This window comes from Pagrus major, chromosome 23 (assembly GCF_040436345.1).
Source record: "Pagrus major chromosome 23, Pma_NU_1.0".
Taxonomy (NCBI): domain Eukaryota; kingdom Metazoa; phylum Chordata; class Actinopteri; order Spariformes; family Sparidae; genus Pagrus; species Pagrus major.
Window position 1 is genome coordinate 3,102,552 of NC_133237.1, and position 17,047 is coordinate 3,119,598.

Sequence of the window (17,047 nt, forward strand, 5' to 3'; positions counted from 1 at the left end):
GGATGGGGTGAGGAGGGGTGTAAGGGGGGGAGGCAGAGACCAGCTGACCTTAGGCTGACCAATGGGAAGCTTCCGTGCCTGGCATTCGCTGGCCCCCTTTTCCTTTCGTTGAAGAGAGGAAGAGGAGGAAGAGGAGGGGGGGCTGGGAACTACCGCGACCCCTCTCTCCCCCTCCACTTCTCCCTTTTTCCTATTTCCCTTCTTCAATCCCCCTCTCCCTTTCTCTTTTTCTAATTTTCATTCCACCTCTCTTTCTAATCTTCCTCCGGTTCCCGGTGAGATTGCGCAATCACACCGGAATCCTCCGCGCGTTAAATTGATTTTTCTCTCCCTGTGTGTCTTCCTCCGTCTGTTGTTGGACCCATAAAAACCCAGCAGCTCACTCACACGCACGCGCGCCCTCCCCGATCGTGGTGGTAGCGGTAGTGTGTGTGTGTGTGTTTGTGTGTGGGGTGGTGCTGCACCACCGGAGGCAACCGAATAATAAAACATATTCCCGGCGCTTTGCAGATAATACCGACCGCATTAAAATGAATTTGGAGAGTGTAAATCACGGTCGGGAGCGCGCGTGAGTCATGTGTGGTCCCGTGTGTGTGTGTGTGTGTGTGTGTGTGTGTGTGTGTGTGTGTGTATTAGAGAGAGAGAGAGAGAGAGGTAGCCTATAATATAATGCGGGCTATGCGCGTCTATAATTGAGGTGTTTGTACATTTATAATTGGTATTTTTGGTTCGGTGGGCTGATTTATGTCCCCCACCCGGTCAGTGTGTGTGTGTGTGTGTGTGTGTGTGTCCTCCTCTTACCGCAGGCTTTTCATCGCGGTTATTTTCTCCATCGGAGGAGTAATTGATAATCTGGAAGGGATTTTCTGAGTATAATCTGCCGCTCTGTCCCGGGTTCTGCTGTCAGAACGGTCAGGCCGCTGTGGTGCTGTCTGTACAAAATTAAAGCTGAGGAGTTCCAGTTGCGTTCTGCAGGACTCGGTCCGGTTTGATCAATGTGTGCAGTGAGTTATTTTCTTGTTCTGTGACACTGATTAGGTTGAAACGTAAAAGGAGAAGAAGAAAAGAAACAGCCTCAAAGTTTCCCAATTTTTCCCTGTTTTCTTGACACTGATTGGCGCCTGAGACTCTTTTCACCGGAGCCATATTTATTCAAGTCAAATATATTTATACAAATATCTTAGCTTAGCCTAAAGAATATATACTAAAACCTTAAGAGAGAAAAAAAGTACTTTTCCATATGTTATAAGTGATCAAGGACAGCAACCAACAATTCAGAAATGACAATAAATAAGAAAATTAAAATTAGTGATGTTTAGGCAATAAATAAAAGCAGCTAAAATAAAAAAAAATAAAAAAACAAGTAAAGCTAAAAAGCCTATTTTAAATATAGTCTGAAAAAAGTCATGTATCAACTGATTATTTATTATATATTATTATTTTTATCAGTGGTAAAAAATACATACATATTCTATTTTCTGTTCATAAATAAAAACGTTATTTTAAGTGTAGCTCAACTGAGTTAGGCCAGAAACACGCGGACTGGAGCTAAAAATGGTTTCTTAACGGCTCATTATTGACACTTTTAGCATGATAGTTTTCTAGTTTATTTTATTTTTTAAGTTTTATTTCATTTAGAGTACTTATAAGTAGGCTAATAAATGGAAACCAAAATGTCAAGAAGCACTGGAGCAGGCTGCACACACACACACACACACACACACACACACACACACACACACACACACACACACACACACACACACACTTTTACAGGCCTGCTACTGTTTTGTACTTCTGGAATTAAAGTTTTGAAAGAAGGATAACTGGAATCATTCATGTCCTCTATTCACAGCTCTCTGCTCTCTACTGTTTCGCCTCCTGAAGAAAAGACAGACGAAAGTCAAATCTGAGTCGGCCTGCTTTTCATTCGCACTTACAAACGGAATATGTGTCGCTGAGGTCGTAAAATAACCGCAGGCAGCCATAAATAAGTCTCCCTCTCCGCGTCTTCCTCAGTGTACTACAGGCTCTGACTTGTCTGCGTGGCCGGACTGCAGACAGTCTGACTGACAAATAGGGACAAAGACTCTATTTTTACTTTTACTTCACCCTCCCGCCCTCTCCCATGCCTGCGTGTCTTCCCTCTTTTTAAACTAAGTGTTCGGAGCGGGCAGACAGATAATAACGTTCAGGATAATCCTCGACTCTCGCTTTCTGTGCAGGATCACACAGACAGACGGGATCTCTCCTGCTAACGTGTGTTTTGACCCGTCTCTCCCCTCTTCTCTCTCCCTCTCCCTCTCCTCTCCTCTCCTCTCTCCTGGCAGGACGCTCCGCTTCCTCTCTACTTTGTGGGAACGGGAAGCAGCAGCATTGTGTTGGAGCTGACTGTGGTTTAATCATTAATGAGCAGCGGGGACAGGACAGGACAGGCATGGTCTCCAGCCTGGGACACACAGGACGGTAATGCTATTATTACATATATGCACGGTCCATTTGCATTAGCTCGCCAGGTCTCGTCTTGATTGTAGCTTTGGCATTATGTCAGTGTACCTGCTCAGCTGCCTGCAGGGTAAATATGACTTTCTGACATATTCAGATTTATCCACTGGAGCAGTTCGAGCCAACGCGAGAGTGTGTCGACATAGTAGGAAGTGTGTGTAAAACAACTAGACTGGATTGATATGCTGTTAAAACGTGTTTACCATGTGTGTGAATTAAAAGGTATCACGCAGTGTAAATTAACGACAGGCCTCAGCAGGTGAGCTTTAAGTGTTTCTGGTGTTATGACGTTTTATAACACTTCATAAGTATGTGAACTCTGAAGGCTATCTGTTTTGGATAATGTTAGCCCAGCCTGCCCCATCCAGTCACATGCAGTCTGCATCTGAACTGAATTGATTTTGATTGATAGGTTTATATATTTCTAATATTGAATCCTCCATAACATGATATCAAATAAACCTTGATAACGGCTGCAGATGTGAGCAAATTCAATTCTACAAAAATAAAGCAGTGTCACATTAAAATGACAGCAGTGACATAATCCAGCATTATGACATGTTTGAAAATAACAGTTTATAACCTTACATTAAACTTATAACAGGAGAGTTATACAATTAGTGTTAAACTCTTTAACACCAGGTGGGAGCTTATCAGTGACGCACTGAAAGTTAGGAGCTGTATTATGACGCATCTTAAAAGAGCACTCTGTAGTTTTGGGGAAGACATTTATACAAGAAGAGAAAGATCTTCATCAGCTAACAACTAACTAAATAACCAAACAGTCTTTTACTTTTCTCTTTTACTGTTTTACTTTGTTTATATGTGGCGGACCCTGCCACCTTTCTAGCTTCAAACAGTGTTCTGGGACCTTATTTTCCTCTGAGAACAGCTTGTTTATTCACTTATGTGGGGGAAAAAATGCATTATTACCTCATTTATATTGTAAAAATTAAAGTTATTACTTTTAATTTCTTTAACAAAACTACAAAGTGCTTCTTCAACACAGAAGCTAAAGCTACACACAGTCAGAAAACGTGAACATTGAGAGTATTAGCCGTGGGGCTAGTACACTCCACACATAGCCTCAGGCTAACGTGGCTACATTGAGCAGAACTTGAAGGCAGCAGTGTGACCTCCTTTCTGCTACAGTATCATGTGACTGCCTTGAAATATTCATACAGTAGCCTGCTAAGTGCTAGCTTTCCGTGAAGCCTCGTCGTAATGAGCGGCGTGTTGTGTGTGTTCGCAGGTGTGAAGCGGGGCCGCAAACGGCACCAAACGGCAGAACCGGGACCGGAAACGAAGACTGGAAACTATCTGCTGGCTGAGACACGGGGAGTGTGTCCGGCTGGAGACAGCAGTGTGTGACAGTGAGGGAGAAGGACAGAGACATACAGGGACCACAGGACATATACCTTAAAGGAGACAGTAACTACACGCGCCCTAACTCAGTGTGTTGTGTCTTTCTCCTGTTCTCCGTTTCATCCTGTGGTCCAGCATATATGAACACCACAGCTTCTATAAGCCTATTGAAAAATACTGTATGGATACAAAATATCCTTGTTTTCGGAGCAAGATGTGTTCTTAGAAAGGCACTATGACGCCTTCTATAACGCAGTGCGACCTACATATTGCTTTATAGCGGTAAAATCGAGCTCACGGTAATCTGATTAACATTTGTGAGTGAAATAGGAGCATTAAAATGACTAAAGTATATCAATAATATTACTTGTACTACTATAAACACCAGTAACAGCGATCCGAAACAACAACGGCATTACTATTGCCCATAATAATAATTATAAGCAGGTTTTTCATTAAATATATGCGCGTTAATCCCGCTATATTCCTCCGCAGTGAATCAGAGGGATGTATCTGAGACTGAGCCGCGGTGTAAACAGTCCGAAGCTGCTGCAGGAACTCCAGGAATCTGAGAAACTTCAGAGATTATCGACAATTAAAGCTGAAGGAGTCGGGCTGCTGCTTTTATAGCTTTATGGCTCTTTTTCTCTTCGTGTGTGTGCGGGAGAGAGCTCGAGACTTTTATGGCTTTATGGCCGTTTATGACTCCTTGTAAAGTCCGAGGAATGGCGACGAACTGAAAAACAGGCCCGCAGCAAACAGCAGATGAACAAATGCGCTGGGATGCACACAAGGAACGCGCGTGCACACACACATGCGCTGTACAGTTCATCTGCGGTTCATTTCGGCCCCGGCAAGACTCAAATCTCCTTCATTTCACTCATTAACACGACTGTGAAATAATGAACCATCAAATGAAACCTCTGGTATTTATTTCACTGACTGACACTTTCTTTAAACTCAGAACTTGATTTCAAACAGTGCGGAGAGAGAGAAGCTGTTCAACGTCATAAAACATTCATAAAGCCGAATGTGATATATCTATATTTTATAATATATATATATATATATATATATATATATATATATATATATATATATATATATATATATATATATATATATATATTCAAATTAAAACGCGTGTGTCAGATAATGTATTAAACTTTAAGACCTTAAAATTGAAAAGTCGTTCAAAACACACACAAAGAAAGATTAATTCCCAACGGTCTCACTGTGGTAGAAGAGAAGAAATCCAGTTTTTAAATAATACATACGCTCAAATGTTGTGTGTGTTCCTGTAACTACAAAGCTATAAAGCTTTGAAAACATACTTTAAATGAACGAGAACACCATCCGTTTATTCATCCGTATCAAGTGAAGAGGTAAAGCTGGCGTTTACTTAAACCAGTTCTGTTTTCTTTAACAGAGGCGATATTAACTATTACACACATATAATTTACATGCCTTTAAGGCTCCATACACAGAATAGGAAACTGTGTGTGTGTGTGTGTGTGTGTGTGTGTGTGTGTGTGTGTGGTTGTGTGTGCGCGCGCGCTGGCCGACCTCTCCGACACGAGTTAATGACGAACTGGAAGAAAGTGCCTCACTAGTGCTTTTTTGTTTTAATGTATTAATCGTTTCCAGGCAGCACGATGCCCGCGTCCTTCACGCCACCATGAGCTCGCGCTCTGGGTCACTTCATCGGACTTGTTACCGGTGCGCGCGAGCACCCGGCCGCACAAGGGGCCCCGGGACGAGTTAAAGATTAACGGACAGATGAATGCAGCATCACGGGGAGGGCCGCATGTTTTTCTCAGAGTCTCTGCTGAATCCAAAAAAAAAAAAAAAGAAGAAGAAGAAGGAAAAAAAAGGACGCGCACATTCAGGTGCACGTGCGTTTCAGTGTAACTGGTCGGAAAAAAAGACACGGTAAAAAAAAAACATTACAGATTTGATCATTATTGTAGTTCGTATAATAATTAAAATTGTAAAAGTAAATACATTTTAAATTATTATTATTATTATTATTATTATTGTTATTATTCAGTGGCGCTATTAGTAGTATTACACTTGGTTGTTAGCCTGCTTTACGTGAACGCAAAAACTAAGTGTTAGGTCAATAAATAATAATATAATATAACATAATATAATATAATATAATATAATATAATATAATATAATATAATATAATATAATATAATTATGGTGGTGCACACATGTATCGTTCATGTGCAGTTGAATAATAAGCTGGAACTCCCCCTGACATTACACAGTCCTCATCTCACTATAGACAAAATCCAATTGAGGCTGCTGCTGTCGAGTAGAACAGAAATAGATGAGAGGAAGCAGAATATTGATTTTCCATTTTAATACACTGAAGTTGATTTTGAATGCCGGATTAAAGTCAGATGATACTGGAGTCATAAATTACAAACAACACCGCGGACTCCTGCCCCCCGCCCCGCACTCTCCGCACAAGGGTCTTTTTAAATGATCACACAAACACACACACACACACACACACACACACACACACACACACACACACACACACACACACACACACACACACACACACACACACACACACACTAACCAACACCTGGATGCATATATGTGTGTGGAGGGGTGCACAACAGATCTGCAGATTAGCAAACCAGTAAAGATGATGAAATCACAGAGCAAGGAAGAGTTATTACTTTTACACGCACACACACACACACGAACACGTATAAGCGCACGCACGCGCACAAAGGGGCCGCTGGTTGCCTCTGTTAACGGAACAGCGAGGCCCAGACCAATCAGCACAAATTTTACATCCTAAGCTTCTGTTTCCTTGGGCACACACATAGAACCCATTTGTGCGTTCTTGTCCGCGCACGCATTTCTCCACGCCTCATTCACCACAGTGCAACAGCAGCCAGGCCTAACCTGGGGGAGCGCGCGAGAGAAGCAGCTCTGTTTCCCCTCCATGCCACAAATCTGTCTCTCTCCCTCTCTGCGTTCACTTCAAAGAGAGGCAGAAGAGGCCAGCAACCAGGGAGACAAAAGACAAATTGTACACTCCACTCATACACACACGGTCACATGCGCGCACGTGCACGCGCTCCCTGCCTCTCGTCATGTCATGTCTGGTCTGGTTTCATTCCAAGGAGCACAAAAAAGTAAAGTCGCGGGCACATCATCAGTTTGTCAGCAGCTGAAACAATACAGACCATGCACACACTGTCACACACACGCACACACACTGCTGGCAGCGCATCACACCTTCAAACGACGACAGAGACACATTCAGCAGAGTCGCCCGGAAGCATAGCGTACATGTTTAACAGTCTTTGACGAAAGGGGAATTACAAGATGAAGCCTCAGTGTTTTTTTTGTGTGTGGATTGTTCGGTACTGTTGCCAACATGACGCTAGATGGCACCAGAGCGTTGTGCAGGAGCGCGTTGGAGCTGCCGGCCGCCTCACTGGCGAGCGGCGCCGCTGAACAGCAAGCGTGGTCGAGGCTGTGAGCCAGTGTGCCCACCGCTCCTGTAGCCGCTCAGCACAGCGTGTTCTTCATGCGTGAGCCTCCCCGCTCCTGACACTAAAGCTGAGATTACACAGTGTGTGCCATCTATTAGTGCTGCATGTATACCTGACATTTGCTTAAAATTGAGTTCATATAGGCTACACAGCTGAAATGTATATTTCAGTGTTTTGATTGTGTTTTTAAATATTTTCTATTTGGTACAATATGCCATGTGTATACAAAGTATGCGTGTGATGCAAGTTGGTATTGTTGTGAAGAATTTACATATAATTGTACAATTGAATGTCTATATCAATAAAAATATATTTTTTTAAACTTGACTTGAGCTCCGTGAATGTTGTGCACACAGGCGCTATTAGAACCAATACTGCTGCTGATTCTGATAATAGGCTGAATAAGACAGAACTGTAGTCACTGTTAGATGGCCAAGAATACTATTATCAGCTATGAGTAATATTAATAATCATATAGATCTAATGTCATGTATATTAACAACAAAATGAACCACATCTGGTCGGAGGCCTGCTGCTGATTGTCGCTGACGATAGAAAATAAGCGAAGACTTCATACTGCAGCACAATAGTGTTTATCTCATCTGTTTATTATCTTCAAACCTGAAATAAGATTTATGGTAAATTCAAATTTATAAATAAAGTTTTTAAAAGAAAAGTTCGACCTCTTGAGTTTCTTTGTTCTCACCCCGTTTCTCCAACACACACAGGCGCGCGTACGGTGACATGTTCGTGCTGTTGTATTGTAAAATAAGGACTTGTTGTATCAACATTAAGTTCATAAAGCCTTTAGTTAGTCTCCCTACTGTAATACGACGACATGACGGATTGCTTAAAGCCTAACCGCTTAAAATGACAGCATCGTCTCCCATAGCCATAATTGCTGTACGCAGATGGGCTATTAATTCTATCCTAAATATAGAGACGTTTACTCTGGATGTAAAGATAATGTTACTGAAAGTAATCTGCTTTTGGCAGCATCGCCTGACACTGACGTCCTTGTCTGGTGATATGGTTGCGGTATATATGCCGGCCTACGGGCAAGTAAAACACAGGAAAAAGTCAACAAGAAGACTTTTTCTGTATGTTTATACATTATGGTAAAGCGTAGGGGGCACTAATGCTTATAATACTAGTTGGTGATGGCAGAGCTAAAGCTAAAGACGTCCGTCACAGACTGTATCTATCATTATTACATCGTTTGCCTGCTCATGTTGACTATATGACTATATTTCTGATGACTGACGACAGTTTTATTGTGTATTTATTGGATAAGAAAGGAAACGGAAGGGCTGTGTTTCAGCAGAAAAACGCAGTCTGTCCATGAGCTGTTACTGAGATCCTCAGCACAGCACTCATGTTGTCGTGTCAGCAGAGCGGAGGAGCGCACACGTCGATGAGCGCATATCCAAAGCTTTGCCAAACGTTCAATTTGAATATATATTTTGTTGAAAAGTCCATGACCATGTCTTGTGATTGACTTAAAACATTTCAAAATAAAGCTCCTGAACACCTCATCGTGTTCGCTGTATGTTTCCACATTACCACTGACCAGTTTAGCTTTTCTGAGACAAAACAATGGACCGTGTCCCAGTTCAGGAATTTCATTGATATTTCAGATCTCCACATAATCAACAATCTTCACACCACGGAATATAGGCTGAGTATCAGTAGAAGTAAATAGTACTGGTCTTACAGCAAATACAACACAGTCCTCATAATAATACTAATACTGTTAATAATAATAATAATAATAATAATAATAATAATAATAGTAATAGTAATAAAAAAGACAAGAAGGAGAAGAAGAAGAAAGAGAAGAATAATTAAATGACAGCAGGTTTTGTCACTTTCTTATTATCCTGTAGCTACTAGCCTTCTAAATTAGTAGCTCCATACATTTAGAGCTGGGTTCTGTATAACAGCCCAGAAACACCTTTAGTTAGAGCATAAACTGACACGCAGCTGAAGACATTTACAACAATACGCAAAGGCTAAAGACATGGTTAAAGAAAAAAAGAGCCAATTTTGAGAAATTATTCAAAAGACTTTTATGTATTTGTTGTACTTCCAGATCTCAGTGGAAGAGCTGTGTGTGTGTGTGTGTGTGTGTGTGTGTGTGTGTGTGTGTGTGTTGGGATGAAGGGATTCCCTCCAGTGGAGTTGTTTGATATTTGAGTCAGAGCAACAAATTGGATACCAAAGCGAAGGCAGACAGAGCTGCAGATGTGTATGTGTGCAGGGTGTAGGGTTTAGGTTGGTGGTGTTGGGCGGTGTCCTGACCGCTTAACTGTGAGAAAATAACAAAACAAATAATAAAAAAATAAAAAAAATAAAAAAAACAGCCGCCCGCCGCAGGGAGGAAGTGAGAAGGGAAGCAGAGTCATAAAAGTAGGCTGGACAGACTGAGACAGAAAAACATTCCTGTGTCCGCAAACACACACACACACACACACACACACACACACACACACACACACACACACACACACACACACACACACACAGGCTGTCAGCCAGCTGAAAGAACCTGGAAGCTCTTCCACTGAGATCTGGAAGTGAAACAATTTTTTAAAAAAACACACACACACCGAGAGCAGAAAGGGAAAGAAACACACAGAGCTCAGTTCTATCTGCAGCCTGGTGCACACATCAAATAAGAAAGATGCAAAGACACAAACCCTTTCCTTCAAGATCAAATCAAATAAATGACTTCAAGATCGGGATTTGACAAATCCAGCACACCTGCCCCCACATCAAAGCCAGCCTCACTCATGAACATATCTACCCCCTCCCTCCACACACAGAGCACGGCTTGAGGCAAAAAAGACGTCAGCTAATCTTCCGGATCTCAGGCAGCCGAGTTTTTAAGCGATGGATGTCTCCTCCGCAGCTAATCCCACCACTCTGAGAGCCAATTCATCTGGAGAATTCATCATGGAGCCTAATCCAGCGAGGAAGCGCTTTAATCTGATGGAAAAGTAACACCTCATTTATAACCTTAATGTCAAAAAGCAACAGAGTCACGCAAAAGCGCCGCAGCTCGGCTTGTTTTGCTCCCTTCACAATGCGCATGCAGCAGCGCGCGCGAGGCTGCCGGAGGAGGAACGTGCATGAATGGCACTTACCGTTTGTTGATAATCCGTCACGAGCCCCACACACCTGCAGCTCACTTCGGTGTCCCGAAGCACCCCGGACTGGCACGAGACAGCCCTACCGTATGTAGACCGGATGGATGATAATTGGATGGAGGGGTGGCGGCGCGAGGAGGTGAGCATGAGGAGGAGGAGGAGGAGGAGGAGGAGGAGGAGGAGGAGGAATTTGAAGGGGGGTACGCTCCCCTGTTGTCACCCAGTCGTCAAAACACTGCCATCATCTTCATCACCGCCCCTGCTATCTTCATCCTCGCGGTGACAAGTGACAAATGGAACAAACTGTCGGCTTACAATTAAAAATAAAATTAATGAGCTCATCCCCGGGATGCTTTTTTCCCCGGGTCTGGTCTCGCGGCTCGCCCCATCTTCGCCTCATCACAGCGGAACTGTCCCCATCTCGGTCCGCCGATTTAGCATAGACAGCAGCACGAGACCAGACGGAGCGCGGAGCCATAGCGGAGGAGGAAGAGCAGGAGGAGGAGGAGGAGGGAGGGGGCGGGTTGTTGTCAACGTCTCCTCGTGCCGGTTTCCACAGTCACAACCCGTATTCTCATTAACTAGTCTGTTTAATTAGAGCCCGGCGTTAATTTCCTCGCGGTTGCCGGGCTCCGAGCGGCGCTCTGCGAGCCCCGGGCAGAGCGAGGGAGGAGAGGCGGCTGTTCGGGCCGGAGCGGAGTGCAGCAGCAATATAGCCACTTGGGAAATCATAAAAAGTTCATGTTCACGTTAAGCGCGTCCACATGACCAGCCCATCGGCCAATCCCCGCGCGCGGCCACTCATAAACTTGTATCACAAAGTTGTAAATTTTCATAAAACAACAAGGAATTTATTGCATTTCTTCATGGAGTGCTGTTAGAGGGGAGCTGCTCCTTCTCTTTCTCTCCGCCGCCATTTTCTTCTTCTCTGCCCCTCTTCAGAACAACAAGCCAGCAGCTCCCAAAACACAGAAAACAAACGGAAGAATTCTGCTTTTGTTTCCTTCACGTCTTTTTCTCTTCTCTTGTGACTCCCGTGACTGTTAAAAGTTTTCTCCGTGTTAACAATAGCTTGCTTTATTTATTTGCAGATGTTGGACTCGTGTGAACCTCATCAGAGATTTATCCAGGTTGGAGATGCATTTTATTTAACCCTAAAAACCCAAACAACAATTACGCTCACATGTGATAGTCAGATAGAAATTTGCATACTTGAGGTCACAATTTGGCAGGACTGACGCAGAGCAAACAAAGCACTATATTAATTGTATTTTAGTCATAGTTAGGCCTATCTAACATTCCGGTTTAGTGACGCATTGTATGTGAAAGATAAAACGCTTCTATATGAAAATAGCCTTAATGTGACCACAGGAGAGTATTCTCTGAATGATCTACACCATTCTGCAATCAGTGTTTTTGAAAGAGGAACAGTGTCTGGTGTGACCGAACCTCCGCAGTGTCTCATAAGACGGCCAAGCCAACCGACGTAGATAAAGGATAAATGAATGAATGGAAACACTTCCGAGGTGAAGCTTGGCTCTCGGCACCACAACGCAAGAAAAACCAAAACAACAAGTTTTGTGGATGGAAACAGAACATTCTCATTATCGCCAACCACTTGTGTTTTTACAATGGTAAGACTTGTTATTTTGTAAATGTTTTATAGGCTCAGTAGGTTTTGCCAGAAGGCTCCATGCTCCTTGTTTTTATCTAACAAGCTGCAGAGGATGAAATGCTGCACGGTGTTCTGAGTGAAGGTACAAATTCGGCCGATGGCGATTTGCAGGCACAACAGCAGCATCACCTGAGTGCTGGTGCGGGCCTGGAAAGCCGTGCGTAAAGGCGGTTTCGCATTGCGGCAACGCGTCACCATTTTTACGGCCTGCAGGCCCGGAGCCGCAGGATGCTCAGAGACCCTGCAAACACACCGCAGTGATTTTTTTTCTTTTCCACAAAATGTTGCTTTACACAATTGTAACCAGCCAGACGCGGTCAGGGAAGGACTGTGCCTCACAGAGGAGATGTGAAAACACACCTGAAGGACGCAGAATTTTAAAATCTAATTTTTAGAGGGAAAATGTTAAAATGCATCAATTTATTTTGTTCGACGTTCCCACCCTCCCACACAGGAACCTGAGCCCAAATCTGACACCTCCGAATCTTAAACAAGTTACGTGTTTACACCGTCCTCATACAGAATATGATGAATTCTGAATTTTTCAGAAACTCTCGGATACCAAAACCAGCGTGTTGGACGAGTTAAAATGATGGTTCGGCCACATTCAAACAACCAAGAGGTCCCTATCAGCCCGCAGCGACAGACACACACTGCACAATATACCTGGTTAGCTGTTTGCCTGCAGTATTCTATCTGCATCATAAAGTTTCCAGTTAACAGTTATGAATTTTCTAAGAAAGCCAGGGTGTGTGTGTGCGTAAATAGTCTATCCAAACTGCTAACGAGACTGAATAAAGAAAACTTGAATTTTTTGTGACGCCTGGATGGTCCCAGAAAACCAGCCTCTAGCACAGATTTAGTTCGTATTCCATTTAAACCCAGAAGACTTGATTTTAAAAAACCTTCGGTGACCCACATGTGACCTGTGTCTGGTCAGCAGGAGACGCGGATCCACCGCTTCCTCTATGCAAATGCCCCGCGTTAAAAATTAACAGAAAATGAAGCAACAACACAGAGCAGGAGGCACAGACAGGCCGCTCGATCCCCGGTCTGTTGCTTTCTTTGTTTGTTTTTGCTTTTATTGGGGTTTCCGGCCTTTTCATGGACGCAATAAAGGCATTAGGACCTGCTATAACACCCCCCTCACACACACACAAACACAACAGCCCTCCAACAGTTTACGTAGTCTTCTTGGTTTCTACAGACAGCAGAGGACTTCCAGAGGAGACCCAGTCTTCTGGAAATTTCGTTTGGATTTGGAGAAACGTTGTCTGGTGTGAATGGAGCAGACATGGATGGTTTTGGCGCATAAAGCTGCGAAATAACTCAGGTAAAAGGTGGAGAAACTGCACTCAGCCTGCCAGTTGTTGCAGGTAAATGGGAGTGTGTTTTGAACCACACAGGCATAAAAAAATCTAAACAAATCTGAATATGTGTGTACTTTGATACTCTCTTCACATGAAGAGATGTACGTTTAAGTTTTCAAGATCACCTTTATTTAGATAATTTAGTTTTATTTTAGTTTGTATTTTAAAACGGACCTGGTCCTGTGACATTTACGCAAACATGACTTCCCTTTGTCTTCTGGCAGCAAATATTTGCGCACTATCTCGTTCAGGTTGTTTCCATGACATTATGCATTAGATATTAAAGACATTTTTCTGTGTGGATTATCGAAGTGGTGACGGGGAAAAAAGCTTGTCGGTGTCATTGGGCTACAGATCAGAAGAATGTGCTGATATGTCCCTGTTATTAAATTAAAAAGATCCAAACCTGGATCCAAAACACAGCATCATACGTGAGTTTTCAGTCTGTTACAAAGTGTAAAGCGTTAGACTGTTGCACAGTGAGCCCAATGCGAGGACGGGTTTCAGTGTGCGTCAGAAAAAAAGACTAAATATCTTTTTGAAAAACAGAACAAAATCTCCAGTTAACTCAAGTTTAATTTTCTAATTTTCTCTGGTAACATCATCATCTGTCTTGTACAAGAAATAATCCATACAGTATTAAGATTAGGAGTATCCGACACGTTTAAAGAGGAGTCGCGGAGTCATGTGATTGAAGCTACATTTTAAGGAAACAGGAGTAAACTAAAATCCAAGAGTCACAGATGTCGTATCCTTTTTAACAATTTGGTTTGTATTATATCTTAGCATTCCTGCTAAATAAAGAAACAGGTGTAAATGCTGAAACTTTGACTGCTATTTAGCTAATAGCTGTAACAATAGGGGGTGAAAGCCCATTAATATATTTAAACCTGTAAACAAGGTGAGGATGTTTAAGAGCGCATTGGCGCTCATTACTGTGCTTTATAATCTGTGGAAGTCGTGATTACACTCTCAAGTCAAGGTGAAACCTATAAAGGATGGTTGGAACTTAATAACGCAGTGTGTGCGCACTCGTGTGTGTGTGTGTGAGTGTGTGTGTGTGAGAGAGAAGAGATGTATAATGGAAATGTGGTATGTTTGTATTTTTGTCTGGAAAACTCTCTTTTCTCCAGAGAGTTCCTCCACAGATGTTGACATATAAACACATGTTTTTCATTTGAGAGCTGAAGCTGTGAACATTGCTGTCACTTGAACAAGGTCGAAAATGTCCAAATGTGAATATTGCAATCTAACGTGGACATGCATGCTCTTTAATATAAAACACAACATGTTGGAATGTGGTCTAAATGTCTTTAGTTATTTTTAAATGTGAAAACCAAACACTGGTCCCAAAATGAAATCCCATTTGTATTTTCACATGTGGTTTGTCTGTGTGATTTTATCTGTTATATGACTTGTGGTTATAAACTGTTCTTACACTACATGATATGAAAAATGACATAAGAAATCCTCCATCTGTCTTTAAAGGACTGTATGCCACATCTTGGGAACTACTCAATAAGAATCTCAGACCTGACTTCTTGTTTTCATTTACTTACCTGCCTGCTTATTTCAACATTGGCAGGATTGTGGAAACTAAATCATTAGTGAAGCACGACTCGATGAAAGTGCTGTCAAAACACACATCTCTCCAGACACATAATCCAGATATACAAAACCACATGTTGAAATTATTGTTGAACTGTCTTTATTATTCTTACTGAGGTACAATAGTGACTGCAGTGGTACCAGACTGATCATTTTCATGCTGTTGTCTGTTTTTATCTTCCAGCAGAACCACACAAAATTTTAACAATGTGAAACAGCTGCCATCCTAAAATGTTTCCAGATGACAGAGACTGAGAGATAAGACAAGGAGCTTTTGGCAGTTTTTTTTTATTATTATTATGTACATACAAAAAATGTGCATTTTAGTCTGAACATATTCAGCTCACACAACATGAAATCATTGGTGCAAATACAGAAAACTACAACAACAACAAATACAGGCTATAATCATTTTTAAAGCATGTAATCCAGAAAGTCATTGCCACACTTTCAGATATCCCTTTCAGCCAGAAAAATGTTATTATAAAGTAAATTGTTGAATTAAAATAAACATAGCTATTGTTTAATCAGGTGGCTTATATCTATTTGCATCATCAAAAACATACTATATGTAAGTGTGATATTATTTATTAGGTTATTCTTGGTATCTCAGCATCTAACTCAAGGTACTTTTTGTATAACGTGTGTTTGGGTCAACAAAATTGTAACTAAAGTATAATATTTTGGAACAGAATCAAACCTGTGTTTATTTTGGGCTGTAAAGCTAACATGGATAACACCAAGATCAGATGCACATTGATATTAAACCTGTTTTGATTTGAATGTTTGCGATTCTGATCAGACAAAAAGATTCTCAGACAAAAAAAACGTGCATTATCTACTGCAAATCCATGCCTGTATCGATTTAAAACATTCAGACCACAAGCGAGATGGATTTCAGAAATGGTTAAATGTTGCCATCTTTTTCTTAAATACTGAAAAAATAGTGGTTGGTGGCCATGCAGGCAAAATAGAAATTCTTCGTGGGTGGGGTTCTGCAGGGGGACCTCAGTATTCTCAACACCTGGTGACAGCTCTGATTGAAGGCCAGAGGAGAAGCTCTTTAAGTCCAATATTTTAATAGCATAGCACAAAGCTATTTTTTTTTTTTTACCTCGTGTGACTTACTTTGCACTGTAAGTGGTAGAAACACAGACAGTAAGCTTTGTATCCAAGGAAATAAGTATTGATGTTTCAGTGAGGCTTCAGGCATGATAAAGACGTCCAGCCCTCAGTTAGAACACAAGCTTTTCCTGTGGTGTGCAACAGAAATGGGTCCTTTATTAACATCTGTATGATTTCAGTTCTGTTTCTGAAAAATCTGAATTATCTTTTAAAAATATTAATGATTTCTCCCCCTACCACCATCCTTCTACATTTAGGTCAGGTTACAACCCAATCTCCAGAATAAATGTTGGCAAAGTAAGTTTATGCAAACCACACAAAACGCTACAATTCCTTTATGATGCAACTTCACATTTGTTTAGGTCGAATTTTCCAACCAAGCTTTTGCTCTAGTTAGGTGTAGGCAAAAAAAACAAACATGTTTTGGCTTCAAATACCTGTTTTGGTTTCGGCTGCAAATTGTCCTGATATCCATTGACTTCACTTACAAATGTTGAGACACAGACATGAACCGCGGTCACTGGCTTGGCAGCATTGTTGCCTCTAAAGTCAGGTCATTAACATATACTGTGAATCTGACATGTATGGTACACATGCCAATATGGGACATGATCTATGTGAACGTATCTGTGGTTTACAGAAACTTTAACTGCCAACATTTTATTTGACTTGCGACTGGGCTGCAGGAGAAGAGGAGCTGAAACATTATCTATATTGTAA